This window comes from Pleurodeles waltl, chromosome 7, assembly GCF_031143425.1.
Source record: "Pleurodeles waltl isolate 20211129_DDA chromosome 7, aPleWal1.hap1.20221129, whole genome shotgun sequence".
Classification (NCBI taxonomy): domain Eukaryota; kingdom Metazoa; phylum Chordata; class Amphibia; order Caudata; family Salamandridae; genus Pleurodeles; species Pleurodeles waltl.
In genome coordinates, this window is record NC_090446.1 from 1,209,571,054 (window position 1) to 1,209,593,991 (window position 22,938).

At 41.1% G+C, this 22,938-nt stretch overlaps 1 protein-coding gene across 1 annotated transcript in view; it reads right to left on the reverse strand.

The window, feature by feature from the left end:
* Nucleotides 1–22,938, reverse strand: part of TRIM16 (tripartite motif containing 16) — a 112,352-nt gene that overhangs the window by 37,469 nt on the left and 51,945 nt on the right. The window lies entirely within an intron of this gene.

Here is a 22,938-nt window from a genome sequence, read left to right on the forward strand (position 1 = left end):
CACACACAGGTACCTGCACCCTGCCCTATGGCCTACCATAAGGGTGACTTACAGTGATCTGGTGCAGTGACCTATAGTGAAAGGGTGCATGCACCTTTTCATTCAGGCTGCAATGGCAGGCCTGCAGACACATTTTGCATGGGCTCCCAGGGGTGGCACAATACATGCTGCAGGCCATGGGAAACCTCAGGTGCCCCAATGCCCTGGGTATCTAAGTATCATATACTAGGGACTTCTATGGGGGCACCGGTATGCCAGTCCTGAGGAAAAAGAGAGAGAGAGAGAAAGAGAGAGAAAGAGAGAGAGAAAGAGAGAGAGAAAGAGAGAGAGAGAGAAGAGAGAGAGAGAAAGAGAGAGAGAGAGAAAGAGAGAGAGAGAGAAAGAGAGAGAGAGAAAGAGAGAGAGAGAGAAAGAGAGAGAGAGAGAAAGAGAGAGAGAGAAAGAGAGAGAGAGAGAAAGAGAAAGAGAGAGAAAGAGAGAGAGAGAAAGAGAGAGAGAGAAAGAGAGAGAGAGAAAGAGAGAGAGAAAGAGAGAGAGAGAAAGAGAGAGAGAAAGAGAAAGAGAAAGAGAAAGAGAAAGAGAAAGAGAAAGAGAAAGAGAAAAAGAGAAAGAGAAAGAGAAAGAGAAAGAGAAAGAGAGAAAGAGAGAAAGAGAGAAAGAGAGAGAGAAAAGTCACTGTGGCCCTGGTTAGCAGGATCCCAGTGACCACAGTCAAACACACTGACAGCAGGCAAAATGTGGGGGTAACCATGCCAAAAAGAGGCTACTTTCCTACAATGAGGAATGAGGACTACCCATGCCTTTGAGAGTGGGGTAGTCCTTGATAGATTGTCTGTGCTGCTGTGGATTTGCCAGGTCAGCTGGCAAGGGCCACTATCCAAGTTTTATGTGAATTCTATTTTTAGACATTTTTCAGAATTCTTTATTTTAGCCAGCGTTAGAAATGGGGTCTCTGGTTGGCTAGGGTATGCACCTATGCCAGGCAGAACCCACTACCCTAGTCAGGTTAAGGGAGGTAACACTCTCAAGATAACCCCTGCTCACCCCATTGGTAGCTTGGCCAGAGCAGTCAGGCTTACCCCAGAGGCAAGGTGTCAAGCATTTGCACAACACACACCCTCCAGTGATGCAATAAATACACCACAAAAGTGACTCCACTCAAAGTTATATAAAAATATAAATATATTATGCATAAACCATGGACCATGACATCATAAAACAGTGATTACCTTGCCAACCAGACAATTGTCAAACATCACAAGGAGTGGAGTAAGAGAAAGACGTATAAGTTGCAACCATCATGAAACAACATTACTGTGCACACTCTGCAGTCCCTCAAATAGTACTTGTTATCCTGTCAGTGCAAGAATAAAGATAACATATCTCATCAGATCGGGCCCAAAATACAGTAGTTAGATCACAGAACATATAAGAATTATCAAAGCATCACCGTATACCTCTTAGCAGCGACAATCTCATCCTAAAGCTATAGGGCACAGCATTCCGGTGCTCCTATTTGGTATTATGCGGTAACTTAGATGCCCAATATAAGGTACAAGAACACCTGCCCCCCACTACATAGTATACTGGTATGTCTGGAGCACTTGGTTTTCAAATATAACCTTGAGTTATTCTCCCCACAGGATTAACTCCCAAGGTAGGTGCAAACACAGGGTTGGGGGGCGAAGCAGGCACCACCCGGCAGGATTCCATAGAACGACCTTGTTGGGCTACCCCTGTGAACTAAGCAGGTAACCGCCACCTTACCCAGGCCAAACAAGGGATAGTGGGAAAGTCAGGACGTGCCCCTCCGGCACAGTGTGGATAATCCCACAAGAGTTTCCTTTAGGCCAATGCGTGTTACAACTGAACACGCCCCAGTGTAGCAACTGTGGGCCCAAACACAGTGGAAAGCACCTTTACAGTGAGCGGCGGCTGCCCAAAATTGTGGTGCAGCTGCCACAATTCTAGGCAGCGCTGGACTGACCTGTCAAGCCGTTCTGGCCGACCACATGTCTGGGACGTCTCTGGGGACTCAAGGGTGCAGGTCATGTTAGAGACCTCTTCTTGCTTAGGGCGGTCATCTCTCAGGGAAGCAAGCAAGGCAGCTGGAGAGGTGCTGCTAGGATCAACGGGTACACCAAAGATCCTGGGGCACTGAAGGGCAAGTGCTCGGCCTGCACTAGGGCACAGTTCGGCAGGGGAGGGTGGTTTCCCCTAGGCACAGCACTCCCTATGCACCGGGAGCCTCAGGCAGTGCTTACCACGCACTGACCTTGAAATTTTAGGTGGCCAGACTCTGGTCCTATGCACAGTTCGGGGATGCCAATGGAACTCTTCCAGATCTCCCCAGGAGGAGGGAGGGGCAGCCTCCAATCCTTTGAGAGCACTGGGGAGCACGAGGCACAGTCAGGCAGCAGACCAGCACACTGTTTTGAGTGAAGTGGCAGAGTCTCTATCAGCCAAGCAGGTCAGCCCAACAAAGCAGAATAGTACAAGTGGTGATCTCTTCTGGAAGCACAACAGTCCTATGGTGCAGCATGAAGAGCCAGCAGCATCTGGCTACAAGTCTCACTCAGTAAGTAACATCGTGGGGGGGGTCACAGCCCCTGTACTTACACTCAAAATGTCTGATATTGGGGAAAACTTCAAAGAGAACCTCAGAGGTGCACAACACCACCCTAGCAATCCCAGACCTTGTGCCTGGCACCAGTAGGGGGGTAAACAAGCCCTTTGTGTGAGGACAGAACACAGCCTACACAAATCTAAGTGTCCCCGCCTCCCTCTCTCCCAGCCCAGGAAGACTATTTAGTATGCAGATGTAGTCTGGTTACACCTCACCCCTCTCTGTGTGATGGCTGTCTGGAAAGTATGCACAAAGGCCTGCTGTGACACTGCCCTAGACGTGGATTGGAGTCAGGCTGCAAAGTACAAAAGTCATAAGCATAGTGGAATGCCCACTTTGTAAAAGTGGCATTTCTACAATAGTAATGAAAAATCCACCTACACCAATATGCAGGATTTCTTACTACTATTCCAAGCATTCCAAACATGCCCACTTAGACATATATAAGGGAATTTTGAATGCAAACCTATGAGAGGAGCAACACTCACAGTAGTGAGAAACAAAATTTGCTATTTGTCACTACTAGGACACGTAAAACATAGGAATATATGTCCTACATTTTTACATGCACAAACCCTTTCCATAGGGCTATCTAGGGCCTACCTTAGGTGTGACTTAGGTGTAGCAAAAAGGGAGTTTAGGCCTTGCCAAATTATAGTGGCAGTAAACTGCACGCGCAGACCCTGCAGTAGCAGGCCTGAGACAGGTTTGAAAGGCTACTTCTGTGGGTTGCCCAAACTGCGCTGCAGGCCAACTTGTAGCGTTTAATTTACAGGCTTGGGTATAGGGGATACCACTGCACAAGGCTCTTACAGGTAAATTAAATGTGCCTAACAGGTGAAAGCCAATCATAACAAGTTTAAAGGAAAGAAAACATGCACTTTACTACTGATTAGCAGTGGTAAAGTACCCAGAGCTCTAAAGCCAATAAAAAGAGGGTCAGAAAAAATTGGAGGAGAAAGGCAAAAAGTTTGGGGATACCCCTGCGGAAAGGGCCAATTTCAACAGCAAGTTATTTTTTCAAGAGATTAAAAGGGTGGAAAGTGTACAGCAATAAACATGGGTGTTCACTTGCGAACTTCATCCTGATGTGGCCCAACTGTCTAGCTCATGTAGTCAGGCGTTGAGAGGAGGAATTTGAGGGAAGGTATGTACAGAAGGTGGTGTAGGACTAATGAGCCAGTTAGGGAGATAAGCAGCTTCAGCAAAGTTGGAAGGCAAAGGAAGGGCTTACCCCACGGAATGGAAAGAGCAAGGATTTCTTCATGAGCAATGGTTTTGATTATTTGTCTAGGGGATTTCGGTCATCACCATGATGGGTGTCTTTAGTGGTATATGTACATGACCTAATTTATGTAGCTTGTGTTCATTTGATATAGTTTTTTAAGTCGTTTTGTTTTGTTAGAGATCAGCTCTGCTTAGTCGCCTTGGTGCTTTTTGCTAGAGTGTTGGTACATTCCAGATATTCAGTTTAACTTTACATTTTTTGGTGGAGATGGGTAGTAAACCTTTAGATGCTTGGGGGACTAGGGAAGGTAATTCATCTTTATAGGGTAAGGGTTTGAATCACATAGGTTAGGATGAGCTAGGAAGATGTGGGCTTCCAGGACCATCATTACCTTGGGTATATAGCTTTACCTCAGTGGTTTGGCAGAAGTGAAGTGGGGAAGGAACTTTAATAATGTATCCTCACTGACTTGGCCCATCCTTTTACCATTGTCAATAATTCTTATAGAAACTTGGAGGCGGCCTAGAGGTGAGTTTGCAGCCACAGCAGATCTTCCCATTTAGTGTGATAATTATGGAATTACATAAACCTAGATTGAGGTCCCTTTATATCTCATCCCAAAGAGTGTTAGGGAAAGGTTTTGGAGCACTATTTATAGGATGTTTTAAGGTTATGAAATGTAGACATAATAGTATTAAAGTCACAAAAACACCTGCTGACACTGCAGTTTCTCTATAGCTTCAACACAGAGAAACTGACATAGTTATCAACCTTAGAACATCTCTCCCAAAAGCCATAAAGATAGGAAGGCGAGGCTGTACCTTTTTCCATATAAACTCCTTAAGCCTTAAGTACTTAGGTACTAAAGTATCTGGTGAAGCGAGGAGGGAAAATTACAAAGCGAAAGTCATCCTTATACAAAGATGTTTACTGTATTTGGTTCAAACAAGTATCAATATCAAGGGAAAAATATAGAAGCAAATTAGGGTGTTATATTCCAGGATATTTAGTGGACTATAAAGTAATAAAACACAGACCCTAGTTTTTGTATTGTCATGCAAAGTGGATATGAAATGGATCTGAATGCAGCTCTTAGCCTTAAACATTTGAAAATAAGGTCACACCCAGATAATGGACAAACCAAATATAAGCGGTGGATTCCATTTCTGCATGAAAAAAAATCTTGCTGAATTATTTACTAACTAAATGTTTAGATGACAGCACAATCATTCAGGATACAGGGAAAAAGGTACAGCCAGCAGGTGAACTTCAGGTTACAGTGGACGTTAAACTTTATTTTGGGGTATAAATGAGGTCTTGAATTATGTGCAGGTACTTTATTTACAAAGATGAAAAAAACATTTTCATGTGCTGTTGAGTTTTATCATAGGAGTGAAACTAAAGTCTCAGTTTTATATTATAAAAAAGTGCAATAGCACTCGAAGATGTATGGATAAAGAATATTGTAACACTCAAATGGACAGGAAGGGTCATCCTAAACAATGATTCTACCCAGAAGGAAAAGCACGCACAATAGGAGTATGATAAGGTGATAACAGATCTACTTTAGTGGGAATCAGTTACCTCATCATACACTGTTGACATATTTTAAAATATCTGTGAATAAACAGATCCCCGATCACGGATTAAAAATAAGTGACTTTGGGTAGACTGTAGTACACTCCTGGCACTGAATGACATGCTGCAAGCTCTACCTTTCATCATGAAACAATGGCAAGTTTCAAATTACTATGACTGGTTTATAAAAATAGATTATATTTCAACAAAGCTCGGATAATTTTTATATAGAAAAGCAGAGGGAAATGACAAATCTGACATATGCCATCAGAGAATGTAAAAAGCTTGCTGTGCACATCGTGACGCCTTTTCATTGACACATAACAGATCGCAAATAGATGGTATTGTATGCTAACGTCTTGACGGCATTGCTCTCTTTTCTGAAAATAACGAATAATACTTTGTTTGGTTTTTGGTTGGTCCAATAAAAGTGGTCACTACAAACAACATCAAAGAAGTGCCAAGATCCAGAAACAATATCATTTGAAATTTGGCTTAGTACCCGCACAAATAGGCACTTACGGGAATGGATGCATAATTTTTGAGAGAGAAATTGCAGATGGATGTTTTTGGGATGGAGCGACTAGACAAGTCTCTGTCAGTTTAAGTGACTCAGGCATCACTGACTCAAGAGTTAGGAAAACAAATATATTATAGAGCTGTATACTGCATAGTCATTTGGTATCTTGTGGTAGATAACAAAGGACTTTTTGATTTATAAAGATCAAATGGAAGCCTTTGTAATAAAATGGAACCAAGTATATAAACATTTTCCAAAAAAACAACCTTTTATTATAAATCCAACAATTCAGAAATATTAACATTGATTGCATAGACCAATACAATATGACTATTTTGTGATCTACAAGAAGATGCGCTTTAGTGAATCTTTAAAGCTATTACATTTTTGGTTTTAGAAACTCCTACACCCTACTCTGGGCTCAATTTAAATCCTTTGCTATATCTTTTATATAACAATTGTGATGACACATGGCTGTGGCTGTACCCCTGACATTTTCACCAGAAATATATTTTGCACATGTATAAGATCACTGTCCTTTGCAGGTACAGGAATATATTTTCCATTTGTTTTATGCAAACTAAGAGGTAGCTTACTCCTGTAAATAAAATATATTAGGATTTAGGAAAGATTTAAATCCTTATAAATGTTCTATGTCAGGGAGCAAAGCTGAGCTTCTCTATAACACAAAATTCGTTTGACTCTTACTTAACAATAAGAATGACTATATTCATGGCCACAAAGTAAATTATTGTATTTATCACAACTGGTTCCTTTGCTGTAAAGTCTACAGACATTGCCCGAAATATGGAGTAAATAAAATCAGAAGAGTACTTCCTGGGCTTCAAGGATGTCACATTTATTTTTCAATATATCTTTCAATTATATTACAGTCTTCTAAGAATAGTCTCAGGTGCCATAATATGTTATCTTTTAACTACCTCTGAAAGACAACTACTAGAAATTATTGACCCCAGCGTGACTTTGGCATGTATGAAATATATGCTATGCTTCAAAATGAGAAGATGACCTTGTACTGGAGCATGGCACCATGAAATAATAAGTAAAGGGCTGGTTTAAACTTTGGTGGACAGTGTACAGTCCATCAGGGCAGTGGTGGATATTACCTCCACCACCCTGATGGACTAGCATCTGCTACATTTTGAGATGACCACCAGCCCAGTGGTCATCTGTGTAGTTACAGAAGTTCCCTTCAAGGTACAAAAGGGTTGGTGGGTGGTCAACATCTGGTTTGACAGCCATTCACTAAACGTTTAACATTTTTAGGGTTTCAAAAGCAAACTCCCAAAGTGTGAGTCGGTTAAAAATAATAATAATAATAATAATAATAACTCCACAACACCCTGGGAACTTTCTCGAAGCGTGTGAGGCCAACATTTTTTTTTCTGTCTCACACCAACTGTTTTTTTCTGACAGAAAAAAGGACATCACACCGTCTAGCTCAAATGGGGTGGGCGGTGTAAAGTCCTTCTTCTAATGGTCTTTTGGAGGAACTTTCTATTTTGGAGGAACTTTCCATCGAGGTCTCAGCTCACATAAAGCTTACAGTCTGCCCATCTCTAAATGCGGTGAATAGGCAAAGTTTGACAAAAGGGGTACACCGTTACGTTTGTGACAGAGTACCCGGTCCGCAAAACTATAAAACATCACCTAAATAACTAAACAGCATCCCAGTAAAATGTACACAACTTTCATAATTTCATTGCAGGGCTAAGGTACACAGGATGAATGATATCATATGGGAACTGAAGATTCTCAAGGGACTTAAAATATGCCTCAGCAGAAAGTATAAAACAACATTAGGTGTTTAATAATAGCAAGGCAATTGATTCAAATGCCATACAAGAATTATTATTTGAACTATCTTTTGTTTTGTCCACAGTTTCCTTAACTGGGATCTGTTAAAATTTTATTTATTATGTGTAAAGTTATATTAGGGAGGGGAGGCCCTTTGTTGTCTGCTCAATGATAATATGAGCAGCTGAACAATTGACCTCTCAGGGCCCTGAGTAGAGCATTACTTTGTCAGGGAAAATGTCCATTAATTATGTTTGGCTCTTGTGTATGAGACTTGGCTCTGAGAAGATGGTGGTTTAAGTTACAGATGAAGCAGATCGTTTGGGGTGGGTTTGAAACACAATTGAGAATGTCTTTTAAAAATCCAGATGTATGACTTTCGATTGCACTAAACTTGATAAGGGTGCTGTGTTTTCATGCTTTGGACTTCATCACCAAAGATTGAGCAATAAATTATCAACCCGCTGAGAATGGTTAGAGACCATAAAAAAGGTTTAATGTATATTAGGCTTATAAAAGATCAAAGTATTTGTTAATATGGCATATTTCAATCAGTTTGCTTTTTAAACATTCCATTCAATGACTTGAATTTTTGTTTCAACCAAATCATGGGTGGTTTCATTAATATAAAAGAAAGGTGAACATACCACAAGGTTACATTCAGAAGCTAACTCCTCCAAAACCACTACTAAAAGATACTATAAGGTATCAGAATCTCCATGTTCATACCCACCAACTAGGAGTACCTGAAGCCAGACAACTGCTCCCTGCACCCCACGTAGCATAGTATGTTTAAATCATCTGGATCTACAGGCAAACATATAAATTGGCTAGAAATAGACTAAACCTATAGCATGTTTCAATTTCATTTAGGGTAACACCATATTTTACGGTATAGTAACCAAGATCTCAGTTTTCATTTCCACCTAAGGGTAATGTCCCAGTACAATGGTGTAGATCAGATCCTGCTGTACATGTCATCAGGACCTGCTATACTAGTCAGACTTGATGATTCTGCTAACTAAAACCTCCTACTGGTTTCCTTGTAATTAAGAACTTTTGATTTGCTGTTTCCATATAGATAAAATATTTCTACCCACCCAACATCACTCATCCGGCGGGGCAAAAGCAAAACCCTTCAAAACTTGGCCATAAGCATCTGGCTTCTTAGAAGCTAATAATCAAATCTTGGTAGAAACAGAATACCATCCTGTCTGAACAACGTCACCAGAGACTGAAATTCTAAGTTAAAACCACAGCAAAGGAATTATGACCAATCAGTTTGGTATAATGATAAAACTGTTGCTTGTATAGAAACTGACATCTTAATATCTGAAGTGCTAGATATTCACAGCTTTATGTATTTTCTGGAATGTCATGCACATCAATATTAATAGACGTATATCAGCAATACCTAGGGTCACATTTCAGTTGTTGGGTGAGATCCTCTTCTGTTTACAGCTACTAAAGGGCATTGTATTTAATACTTTCACTTGTTTGGCAAACTAGGTCATAGGATTTGACTTTGTTGCTCCGCCTAGACACAAAATAGAATAATTGTTACAGTTAAGCCTTTGACAGCAATGCTTGCTGGTTCTAAAGGGCCAAGGCCATTCTACAATTCTGTGTGTAATGATTAACCTTCAAGGAGTAGAAAATGTAACTTAGGAAACATTTATAAACCATTTGTTGGAAATTGACCTTTTTGTAGGGTCATCCCCAATCTTTTTGCCTCCTGCCTCCTATTTTTTCTGACCTGTTGCTGTTGTCTTTTGAACTCTGAGCACTTTACCACTGCTAACCAGTGCTAAAGTACATATGCTCTGTGTGTAAAATTGTGTGTGATTGGTTTATCCATGATTGGCATATTTGATTTACTAGTAAGTCCCTAGTAAAGTGCACTAGAGGTGCCAGGGCCTGTAAATCAAATGCTACTAGTGGGCCTGCAGCACTGGTTGTGCCACCCACATAAGTAGTTCTGTAATCATGTCTCAGACCTGCCACTGCAGTGTCTGTGTGTGCAGTTTTTAACTGTAAATTCGACTTGGCAAGTGTACCCACTTGCCAGGCCTATACCTTCCCTTTTCTTACATGTCAGACACCCCTAAGATAGGCCCTAGGTAGCCCCAAGGGCAGGCTGCAGTGTATGGTTAAGGTAGGACATATAGTAATGTGCTTTATATGTCCTGACAGTGAAATATTGCTAAATTCGTTTTCACTGTTGCCAGGCCTGTCCCTCTCATAGGTTAACATGGGGGCTACCTTTAAATCTGATTAAAGTGTAGATTCCCTTTGGGAGCGGATAGACATGTGGAGTTTGGGGTCTCTGAGCTCACAATTTGAAAATACATATTTTAGTAAAATTGATTTTAAGATTGTTTGTTTGAAAATGCCACTTTTAGAAAGTGAGCATTTTCTTGCTTATACCATTTCTGCAATTCTGCCTGTTTGTGTATTCCCTGTCTGGGTCAGTTTGACAGTTGGGCTGGTTGCACCTCACACTAGACAGTGACACAACAGGAGCTGGGGTGTAGCCTGCATATCCTGATGAGCCATCTGTACTAGGAGGGAGGGAAGGAGTGGTCACTCACACCTGAAAGGGCTGGGCCTGCCCTCACACAATGCAGTCTCCAACCCCCCCCCCCCCGCTGGTGAGTGTCTGGGGCCTGGCCTGGGCAAGGCAGGATTTCACATTCCAAATAGACTTTACTTTGAAGTAGGCCTACTTCAAAGGAGAAATTGGGTATAAGAAGGGCACCCAAAACCACAGACTTTGGAAACACTTTTGTAACCAAGAGGAACCTCTGCCTAGAGAAGAGCTGAATAGCTGAGGAAGAAGAGCTGCCCTGCCTGTGACTGTTTGTGGAGATATCCTGCAGTTGCTGCTTCTGCCAGAGTAAGAGGGCAAAGACTGGACTTTGTGTGCCTTCCATCTTGAGAAGAAATTTCCAAGGGCTTGATCTAGAGCTTGCCTCCTGTTGTTTGAAGTCTCAGGGACAGCAAAGACTTCTCTCTGCCAGCACCTAGAGTCTCTGGAGAGACTCCTACTCTGCCCTGTGTTGCCCATCCAGTTCCTGGGATCCTGAAAGGAGAAGCTGGCAGCCTAAAGACAAGGAAATCCATGCACAGAGCGCCGTGCGGGGAAAAGATTGACGCTACTCCGATCTGCGGCTGAAAAAACTACACCGCCGCCGGCTCCGCAGCTGAGAAAATGACACTTGCAGGAAACGCGATCGAAGATCGGCGCACGGAGCAGGAGAAACGACACGTGGCTTCACTGACGGAGGCTGGGAGATCACAGCCTGCGCTGCGGGGATTTCGGATCATCGTGCGGCTGGATTTCCGACTCCCGTACCGCCCCGTGCGGTGTTATTTTTGACACACACCAGGTACATTTTCACGCTAGCAGCGCTAGTGTGTGTTTAAATCTACTTAAAGACTCTTTTTGCATTTTTTGATAACTTGACTTGTGTATGGTGGATTTTTGTTGTTTTGGTCTTGTTTTGTTTAGATAAATATTTCCTATTTTTCTAAACTGGTGTTGTGTCATTTTGTAGTATGTTCATTACATTACTGTGTGTGTTGGTACAAATACTTTACACCAAGCACTCTGAAGTTAAGCCTACTGCTCTGCCAAGCTACCAAGGGGGTAAGCAGGGGTTACTTGAGGGTGATTAACTTTTACCCGGTCTAGAGTGAGAGTCCTTGTGTGAACAGGAGGTATCCTGACTGTCAACCAAAGACCCAATTTCTAGCACCATTTTTACTTTTTAACCAAAATAATGTGTGGTCAGGTGTTTGAAAGAGCATGTGCTGAAAACATAGCACTTACAAGTGTATTTCTTCACTCTGTTACCAAACACTTTAACAACAATGTGATCTTTCTCTCTCCTCTCTCACAAACACGAAGCATCATCATTAAGATCCTTAGCTGAAAACAGTCTATATCACCAAAAGCTCCCTTCTTTCGGCTATAAAGGACGGCCACTGCTGCCAGAGACCATTCTCTCATTGCAAGTGGACATCAGCTTCGGGTCTCCAGGGCAAGAGGCAATGGTGGCACAATGGTGGCAAGGGCTGAGGGATTTCTGGTTCCACCAGTTGCTGAGACAACAAACCCGGTCCACTTCCATCTAATTGAAAGTTTAAATATCTGTGCTTGTACTGATGGCAACGTCAACTGTTATAACTCTCTGGGTCTAATGACTAATGCAATAGATAATCAATGATGTTATTTTACAGAAACTATGATTTTTTTATTATTCTGAGCTCAAGCTAGGTTGAAAGGCAAAACTAGATTGGTAAGCTGGATTAGTTCATCTTTAAAATGTTTTTGAACAGCCTGATCCTTTCCTAATTCTAGGATTCTGCGAAGTTTCAAAGTTGTCGCTTCCAGCAGTGTACAACTTTTAATGAGTTTCTCTCCTTTGCTCAATTTTGCCAACAGGAGAAAATGTCCCATGCAAAAGGTATTCCCTGGATCTTTTTCTCACACAAATATTCTTATGAGAGTATTGAGGTAAAAGTGGAATTTTGCTAATTTCTTCTCCTACCTCAAACCTACTTCTAGCAAACTTTTTCTTGCGCTGTTTGTTGCTTTTTTCCAAACTTTGCAAACATGGTCAAATTCACAAAGATGTCTACATTTAATTTTTTTAAAAGCAGCTTTCATCTACTTTTCATTTTTCAGTTTCTGCCACTTATCACCTGCTTCTTCGGTGCAGTGGATTGGTTGTTATGCGTGTTAACTGCTTGATTCATTCCTCCCTTCTGGTGGTCGGTGAAGGATAATCTGTTTTGCATGAATCACTAAACAAAACTTGATGCATAGTTATGCTTTGAGAGGGCCACAGTATATTAATTGCTGGACTAAAACTTGGGTGTTATTCATTTAATCAATCATGCCTGAAAAAATTGTTTTGCTTCTGGTTTGTGGTCAAATTAAAAACATTTCAGAGACGAATACATGGATCTTTATGTTCAACAAAGCCTTCCATATCCTGCTAGTCTTAACATTAGGAAGTCAGCATAATACCTTGTTTAAGTTTGGTTACCTGCAGGACTGCTAATTTTGTATGATGAACTGCGCACATTCTTATGTCCGCAGCTGTGGAACATTAAGAACACGAGTGAGTGTTCACAAAGTACCTCAATCTGAACAAGTTGTGATGTGAGTGGTAATTGTATTTATATAGCGCTTACTATCCCTGACAAGACATTGAAGTGCTTTTCGGCGAGAATCACACTATTCTAAAACCCAAAGGTGGATAAGTAGAGGATTAGTAGAGGGAAATATAAACTGTTAATAGGAGGGGTGGGAGTAGTAGATTTGTGAGAGTTGGATGAAAAGGATAGAGGATGGCTAGAGGAGGGAATAGTTTAGAAAGGATTATTTGGGAGTTCATAGTAGTAAAAGAGTTTTGGGAGGAGTCAAAGAGACAGTTGGATGAATAATATAAAGGACGGATAGATGAGAGAATAATTTGGAAGAGGTTATTTGGGAGTTCAAAGTGGTAAAAGAGATTTATGATGAGTTACAGACTAAGGAAGGGGATATTTTGAAGAGGAATAGGATGAGTTATACAGTGGTGGTTTGGTGAGGTTTGGGAAGATTATTTAGCTTTTTTTTTCTCTGCAGTGGGAGGAAAATATATAAATATGTAGATACACAGCCACACATAAGACCTATACATATAAAGAGATTGCTGAAGCACTTCTAGAGAAATTTATATAATCATATTTACACATTGTGACAGATATGTATCATTATAGGGAAAAACCCATACACTCATCACCTTATATGTTTATGATGTATACATCTACTTTTGTATGGATAATTATAAGTTAGCAACACAATGGGATGATGGGCAGAGTGCTGAAAATATTTCAAACACTCTTCCCCATTCGCCCTAAGCGGGGAGGGTATGCCCAGATGTGGGTCCTGTGCTCACTGTGCCACTGGATTCAAGCTAGCCTGGCAGATGAGGGCTGATATCCAAAAGTGGTCCCAGGATGCTTGTTTCTGGTCCAAGGAGGACCTGGCAGCTCAGGTTGGACAGTTCCTATAGGGAACAGGATCAAGACAGATTTGAATACAGCTGGGTCCAAATTGGGGTGGCATAGTGAGCAAAAGAACAATGGATTAAACCCAGGTCAGTGACTTGGAGTGAGTCTTTGAAACGTTTCAGCACTTTGTCCATCATCTTTTTGTGTTACCCTAAGTGGGAAGGGTATGCCCAGATGTGGGTCCTGTGCTCACTGTGCCACTGGATTCAAGCTAGCCTGGCTGATGAGGGGTGATGCCACGAAATCAGTCCCAGGATGCTTGTTTCCAGTCCAGGGAGGACCTTGCCTGGCACTTTGGGCTCGACTGTTCCCCTGAGGAACAGGGTGAAGACTGTTTTGCATATGGCTTGGTCCAAACTGGGGTGGCATAGTGAGCAAAAGAACAATGGTTTAAACCCAGATCTGTGACTGATAGTGAGTGTTTGAAAAGTTACAGCACTCCGTCCATCATCTTTTTGTGTGGCTAAAGTCACCCTAAGTGGGAACGGTATGCCCAGACGTGGGTCCTGTGCTCACTGGGACACTGGATTTACGATAGCCTGTCTGAGGGGTGGTAACCCAAAACTGGTCCCAGGATGCTTGTTTACAGTCCAGGGAGGACCTGGCCTGGCAGTTCAGACTGGACTGTTCCCATGGGGAACAGGATCAAGATTGATTTGCATATGGCTGGGTCCATACTGGGGTGGCATACAGAGCAAAAGAACAATGGATAAAACCCAGATCTGGGAGTGTGTGTTTGAGATGTTTCAGTATTCCATTCATCATCCTTTTGTGTTGCTAAAGTCACTCTAAGTGGGAAGGGTATGCCCAGGTGTGGGTACTGTGCTCACTGTGCCCACTGGATTCAATCTAACCTGGTTGATGAGGGGTGATACCCCGAAACCGGTCCCAGGATGCTTGTTTCCAGTCCGGGGAGGACGTGGCCTGGCAGTTCAGGCTGAACTGTTCCCATGGGAAACAGGGTCAAGGCAGAGTTGCATATGACTGGGTCCAAACTGGAGTGGCATAATGAGAAAAAGAACAATGGATTAAACCTAGATCTGTGACTCGGAGTGAGTGTTTGAAAAGTTTCAGCACTCCGTCCATCATCCTTTTGTGTTGCTGATTATAAAGTTAACATATATATGTGTTCATATAAAGTTAACAGATGTGGATATAATAGTTTTCATTTTTTATTTCTTTGTTTTGCTAAATATATTTATTTTTCATTCCTCTACTAAGTATAAAAATATATATCTAAAGATACATACACATAATTTATTTGTTTTTTTACTATTAATTAATTAGCAATTAAGTATTAAAAATTTACTATTTTTTGCTTCCATCTTGTTAACGGTCAGTTTGTCTGGAGATACATTGTCAGTGTGTCAACACATGCATCCCTGTAAAAAAGGCAATCTGAATTAAAGGGAGCCAGTGTTGAGGAGCAGGTTTTCTCAAGTCAGTTAAAGAGAGAGATGTCAAGATCTCCATTGAAACTGTAATGGCACCTGTTTGTCCTATGGTGCAGGCTGTCACATATAGTGTGCTATATTTGATCTTGCTCTTTTTTTTTATTTGTTTGTTTGCTCACAATATAAGTGTGCATTTGGCACCAGTTCTTTTAGGGAGAGTCCAATGTTCTATATTTTATGTTTAGTCTCTCCTGTGGTTGCTTAGGCTGGTGTACCTGGGGATGTATCTGGCATGTACATTTTGTGTTATTTATCTGTGGGTCCTAGAAGGGGTCTTAACCATGTTGGCATTGTCCTGGATTCTCCTTTCTTGACCCAGGATTCTCACTGATAATGTTTCCCACTGGATGGTGGGATTTAAGGGGTTTAACCCACATATAAAAAGTGTAGTTAGTTAACTTTCCTTATTGAAGGCTAGAGGATATAGGTCTTTGCTGGTTATTTGCCATTGTTAATTTTGATCACCCCGTATTTTAAAAACTCTACTGCTTAAACAGTGGTCATCCGTTGCCACTGCTGTTCTTGCTTGCACTTGAGATCTTGTTGATTGCTATTAAATAGAGTGATAGTACTGAGAGGATCTTTACAGCCTTGATGTCAGAAACTATTCCAGCACACAAGTAATGTTGTTGGGATATGAGAAAGGTACTGCCCTTTACCATGGGACCTTAATACTTAGGATGGGTCCCCATAAAACTTAAAATAACTCTGGACTTTGGATTTCACTGGCAAGCTGGCATTTGTCCTGAAAGGTGCATTCAGCATCTTCCCCACAGGCAACAGTCTCAACTCCCATAGGACAATCAAAGTAGTGCTTCCTCTTGAGTCTTCATTGCAGGTTTGGGCCCCCGGGTAAGAGAGATAGCAACTAGAAGAGACCTATTCCTAGAGAACAGGTTCTTTCAGATGACTTGTGTACAGTTGCTCCTTGGATGAGAGAACAATGTGGAAAAAAGGAAAGTAAACGTCAGAGAAGCTGGCACTTATGGTCAGTTCTTTCCAAAGGGATCTTTTGCAGCCTTTAAATACAGGAGGCTCTTCTGATTGCAGAGGGGCATACCACTGTATGATCAAGGCATGCAGTGGTCAAGTTCAACTATAGTTTCTCTGCAGCCAATTGGATCTGGCCCAGAGATGGGGCTAGATTCTTCAGTGATATGGATCCCAGTGGGAAGAAATGAATGGAGTAGCTGGTAACACCCTGGCTGGGGCACTGCAGCTACTTCAAGAGCTAAAAGGGCAGCAAAGCTGTAATCTCAATGTGCAAGCTCACAGGTCTGAGATGAACCCTGGGCAGTCTAATGCAAAGACGGTCACTACTTTGAAAGTGAGAGCGCGTAGATTTATATAACCTATATTAGAGCAGAATATCTATATTAATGTGTGACGATACGGCATAGAAAAATGTAATAATGGCGAATTTGCTTAAACGCGCACCTGAATTGTGACCACGGTAAATGGCCACCAATGTGTACGCAAATTAATAATGATTAATAAAATGTTTTGTTGTGTTTAATTAAGCTTAACATTCATAATCTTTATAGGCCTTAAGTTAGCGTGAGCTGCAAAATTCAGCTACCCAGCTCTCATATTAAATGCATTTTTCTGTTTTTCCAGTGCGCTGACTCGCAAAGGGCCATGACCCTGCAAATGTTCTTTTTCTTCAGCTTCAAAGACGAATGTATCTATGTTAACACCGTTCCCAAGCGCATATTCGGTGCCTTGGTTTAAAAGGTATGAGCAAATTGAAACAAGTGTAGATTAATGTTATGTACAAGGTCATTTAGACCAATGGACAATGATCTGCTGACCCAAAGGACGTGCCAAGGAGTGAAGTAACGCCGGATGTGCCACCTCCGAAGACGTCAATTATGAAGACCAATCAAAGAATAACGAATTAATGTGGGGTGACAATTGGGATTACGAAATGCTAAATTTGATAGGCTCAAGATAGTGGGGTATAGTAAGTGTCCAATAGAATTTTGGGGGAATGTACTACGAAAAAGGGATAAAAACCCATGTCACAGAAGGGTCATTAGAATTAGGTAGGGAATGCTATTGAATTTTATCCAGAAACTCGGTCACGCTGTTTGGTGACTTGAGACCTATTAGAAACTGTCCTCACCCATACACTGCCCTTTTCACTTGTCCTCCTTATGAAGGAAGTGCCCATTTTTGCCCTTTAGTTGAGTCCTGATTGATGGTGCTTTGACTGATGTCCTGAGGACGAAAACCAGACCTGTGCACTGACCTAACCTTTGGAGGGTAATTATGACAATGCAATTGTAATTTGTCTGTTTGCTTTTCCTTTCTAGGTACCAACTGCTAATTTTGATAGAGACCATAGCTAGATGGTTTCCAAATTGGTGTACTAAATTGTTTTGCATGAAGCCCAACATGCCAATGCTAATCAGTAGTTAGAATAGGTGATCACAAAATTGACGCAAATAGACAAATGACTGATGTTACGCTATGTTGAACTGACGTGTATTTGACATTCTGCTGTATTCAGATCTATGTTTGTGCCGTGCTACATTTTGATGTTTATGATTCTTGCCTTATTGAAATCTTACCAAAGTTGCCATATCATAACTATGCTATTGTGTTTCTTGGCTTTGACGCATCTAATACTAGCTTGTAACTAATAGGGAATAAACTTCACAAAATTCTATCAAAGGTGTGGTTATTCATGGCTGAAAGGTCATTGTTGCGTCGTCAATTTGATTAATGAATTAGACCAAAGTGAAATGTATTGTGGTGATAAATATTGATAACATTATTGACATATTGATTGACATATTGATCAGCTATCTCATCTTACGGTGTCTCTCAACTGGGTCAAAAGATTCATTGGCCTAAAACGAGTTCTAATGTGTGATAAATTAGCATAAAAGGACGCGTTAGCAAAAGTATACACAAATAAAGTCTACCATACACTTCTTCAGACATTTATCGAGAATCATCAACATATACAGACATGCTAAATTCATGATCCATACATTAAAGAGGCAAAAGACCACATTCATTTAAATGCTGTGCTGACTTTTTACATGGAGAAGGACAGTTGGTGTCTCCTCCAGAAGCGTGCATGTAAAGAGGGCTGTCCTATCACCATAACTGTAATACCACTGCTGTTTCTCTTTGTTAGATTAGGCAAGTAGGATAGCAGAAACTCTGAAGGTTCTCCCAACTTGAAGCCTAGTTGTGAGAGGTCATGTTCAGTTAAAAGGAAAGCCCTCAGCAGCATGGATTGACTGCGGAGTTAATTGATGGAGAAACAACAGGTTAAAAAGAAAAAAGAAATATAGCAGGGATGCACAACTCCCCATCCAGAACCATACAGGGTACTCTCCATCTTCAGAGAAAGAATATCCTCTATGTTTCTTAAAAAACACATACATGGGGAGAAGGGGCCTGGTGAACTATTTACTGCTCCACGTAAATCACTGGTCATAATTTGCACCAGTACTTTTGCGAACAGTAAATCATTTTTATACAGGTTAGTTTGGAAAATTCAGATTTGGTGTGGGTTACAATTTGATGTGTCTCATTGATATTCATGAAATAGGTCGCAGATTGTGACACTCTAATTGGAGGCAACAACAGAGTTGGTGGTCTGCTGGGGTCAGCAGAGCACGGTGTCTGTAACTGCCCTTTAATAAAATATTTTTTTGAATGCATGCTTTTTATTTTTTCCTATAAGGTTTACTTTTTTTGAGTTAGCAGTGTTTGCTTCAGAGTTAGCAGCAGTCTTATATTAAAAAGTAATTCACAAGGGGTCTTAAGTGGACCCATTCTGTTTTTCAATTGGGTTACCACCCAATCTGAGAATCAGTAAAATGTAAATATTTTGCGACCCGATTACCAATTCAGTATTTGGAAGAGACGCCGGCAACACACCCTTTCCACATACTGAAACAGTCTCTGCACAGAGTCTCATATTTGGAGTCAGAAAACCTTTACCGACTCCTATAGTGGAGAAAAAGCATTCTGTTGCAAATGTTGAATCGGATCATTTGTGACAGTTAAAATGCTTTATACATCTGGCCTGAGGATGCCTAGAATAAAAACAACAAGATTGTCTCTTTCAGAATAGAGCTATTCTTACGAGATGAAGAAGGCCCGACCCAACGCTTTATGTATTTTGACATTCCTGCAGACACCAAAGCAATGACTCCAGCAGGAAAACTGACCATTACTAAATAAAATACAAACATCACTTTTATTATTTCTGTTGTGGGTTATTGGGAAGACTACATTTTGTTTTGTTTGTGCATTTGAAAGAATGCAATACATTTCCACACCGTCCAGAAATGGTCATGTCTACATATTTCCAATGTTCCCATCAGAAAATAAACAGCTTGTTCAACTGGTTTACAATTTCACTACATGTCTGTATGCCTCAAGAAGTGTGCATGTTAAAAATTAAACTAGGATCTGTCATTTCAAGGGAAGAATAGATTTTGCTATCAACTAATAACTTTACAAAGTTTTTTGTGATGCTGTTTTAGGTTTCACTTGCACTGTGCTTGCAAAATCTCTTATTAAAAGAAAAAAATATATCTTTCAACTGACTTAGAGACCACCGATTACTTACCATTACTTGCCAATGGTTGGCTCTGACATAAGTTTTTTCCTTGCTTCTTATTGGTCAGAGCCTACCCCTCACCTCTTTTTCCTCTTGGGGTCTCTCTGTTTGTCCCTGCCGTCAAGCATAGACCAAGTCCAGCTTCCTGCCAGCAGTCAAAGTCCTTCCACTGGCCCCAGGGTCCTGCATACCATTCTTTACTTTTGTACATGCACACTTATTGAGTGCTTTATGTGCAGCCCCAATCCCTCACCCGCTTCCTTCTGCTGTCTGTTTTGTTTACTCTCCTCCCGTCCTCTTCTTGCAATCCATTCTGTTTAACCACGCCCACTTTCTCCCACTGCCCATAATGTTTCCCCATCCTCCAGCCTTCTCCCACTGTCCTTTCTATTTCTCTACTCCTCCTGCTGTTTGCTCTGCTTCTCGCAGGTCCTCCTTCCGCTGTCCATTCGGTTTAGTCTTTTGCTGTCCGTTCTATTTACCTGCCCTCCTCCTGCTGTCCATTCTGTTTAAATCCACCCCCTCACCTGCCTCCTTTCCAGCTATCTCAATGTTGGTTCTTTGTTTCCCACGGTCCTCCCTGTTGTTGTTTGTCCTCCAAGCTCCCATGTGGTTTTAAGACATATTGCACAGCAACACAGGCTTAAAGAAAAAAAAAAAAAAGCTTTATGATGAGGTCAGTCCTGAGCACTACAGGGTGCTTTTTTTCTTATATCCATGTTGCACAGCAGCGTGCGCTACATGTAAACAAAAAGAAAATGGCAGTCAATAGATCGCTCATTGCTGCAAAATATTGGCTTTGCCAGTGCTTGTTTCAGGTAGCTATGAAAGAGTTTGGTAAGCTTTTTGCAGGTGTACATAGGAGATGGATTGGCTTATAGGCATAAAAGTTAATTTGTTGTCAGGCCTGTACGGTAGGGATAGGGCAGGCGGTGACATGTATGTGGTTGACTCGGAGCCTGTATTACCTGTTCTTCAGAGCCCTGCCCTGTCAGAAACCTCTCTAGAATACCAGTTCTTCAGCTTTTCATCACATTGCTGTCTGGGCAGATTCAATATAAGTAAAAGACCAAATGTTTATTTTATCATTCAAAAAATGCCCAAGGACTTTCAGGGCACTCTGAACACGTTGTTCACTGGCTTACATATAAACACAGAGTAACAAAAAGAATAAAACTGTTTTTGAGTAAGAGTTTTATGGAGCAGCAAGTTAGCAACGGGACCATAAAATCTATTTATCATACTGTATAAAAGTTTCTTCTTCTACGATGTAGCGGCTTCTCTGCATCAACTACGTTTTATGTTTCTGTTTCAGTGTTCATTCTTTCCTAACCTAGGCCTGGAAAGCCAACATTTTAGCCGCTGCCTGACCTGATAATAGGTTTATTTTTACTAGAACTACAAAACAAACTATGCCTGGTTAAAACATATTAAACACTAATTCTGGAGTCTACTTTAAAGAAGATCAACGTGTCTATACATTTGTCTTGAAAGGCTGGAGTCTATGCACTGCTCAGTTTTTGTTTAAAGACTATGACAACCTGGCAGCAGCCATGCAGAAAAGAGCAACCTGTTCTGAGACGATGGTTAAAATGGGACAACGGGCAACAATTCTCTGAGAATTAGCTTTCCATGACCTGGGAGCCTTTAGAACCCGTGATGGCATAAAAACCTCATCCTTAGCGACTGGTGGTGTACTGTGTGCAAGACGACGCATTTGGTGGTGAGATTGGAAGCATCAGAACTCGGAGAAAATGACATTATGAAAGATTTAATTTTCAAAAGCAAAAGTCTTTAGTAAACAATTGAATACAATGGTGAAGAAAGTATTTCAAGATCAAAATCTTGCGTTTCCTTACAAAGGGAAGTCTTCGTCTAGCACATCAGTTTCTACAGTGCAGCAGTCGCAAGCAAAGGAAAAGAGGTGCTTTCAATCACACATGCAATACAAGAAGATCCACCCCCACACCTTCTCCCCCACCTGGACAGTAGTCGTCAAACCAAAAACCTCCGTTCTTCCGACTGATGATGTGCAGTGGATTCAGAGGTTTCGGTAGGGGGAATATAGCCAAAACTTTGTCGAACATACACAAAAAGATGCATGGGTTTTGAATATCATTCAACATGGTTATATAGTATAATCTTTGCTTTTATGCATCCATGTCAAGTTTTCAGTCCTAAAGAACTGCTGTGAAATGGAAGCTTCATGGGAAAAAGTATAAGGAAGCTGTTAGAGATGAGGGCAATCACCTCAATCCGACAGAAAAAGCAACATCAATGAATCTATTTATATTTTACCTAGAGGAAAAGACTTCAGGACACTAGTGCCTAGTGTTGGGGACTTAAACATTTTGAATAAAGAGGTTTCCACCATTCATTTCAAATTGGACTGTTTACTAAAAATCATAGGTGTAGTGCAACCACTGGAGGACCTAGTAAAATTGAATTCACAGTATGCATATCTGCAAATCCTGATAAACAAAAATCATCAAAGGTTTGTACGCTCTTAGCAGACAATCAGCACTCTTTGCTTTGGGTTCTGCCCTCTGGGTTGAAGTCAGCCTCAAGGGTATTCACAAACTTTCTGCCACCATTAGTGGCATTTCTGCATGGTCAAGAGATGGTTCTCCATGCATATTTGGACGATTGGTCTATCTCTTCTTCAGTCATGGAGTTGGCAGAAACTCATCTCCAGAGGGTGATAGTAATAGCTTTAATTGCTTGTTTTTCTAGTCAACTGGGATCAGGTTGGCACTTCTAAGGTTTTCTTTCCGGTGGTGATATGGACAAGTTGACTATCAGTCTGTCTGTGTATTTTGTATTTACATCCGCGTGCACTCTCAATATATTTGAACAACACTATGCCCTAGATAATTCATTCAATTCAATTACGTTTTATTTCGGTAACTAGTACCATAAAAACACAAAACAAAGACATAAAATGCCACATTTCATACACATGAAAATAGATTAAAATAAAAATAAAATCCATACAATAATAAATACCACTGGACCCAGGTCCTAGGACATTAGGTTTGCGAACAGAAGACTAGCACCATT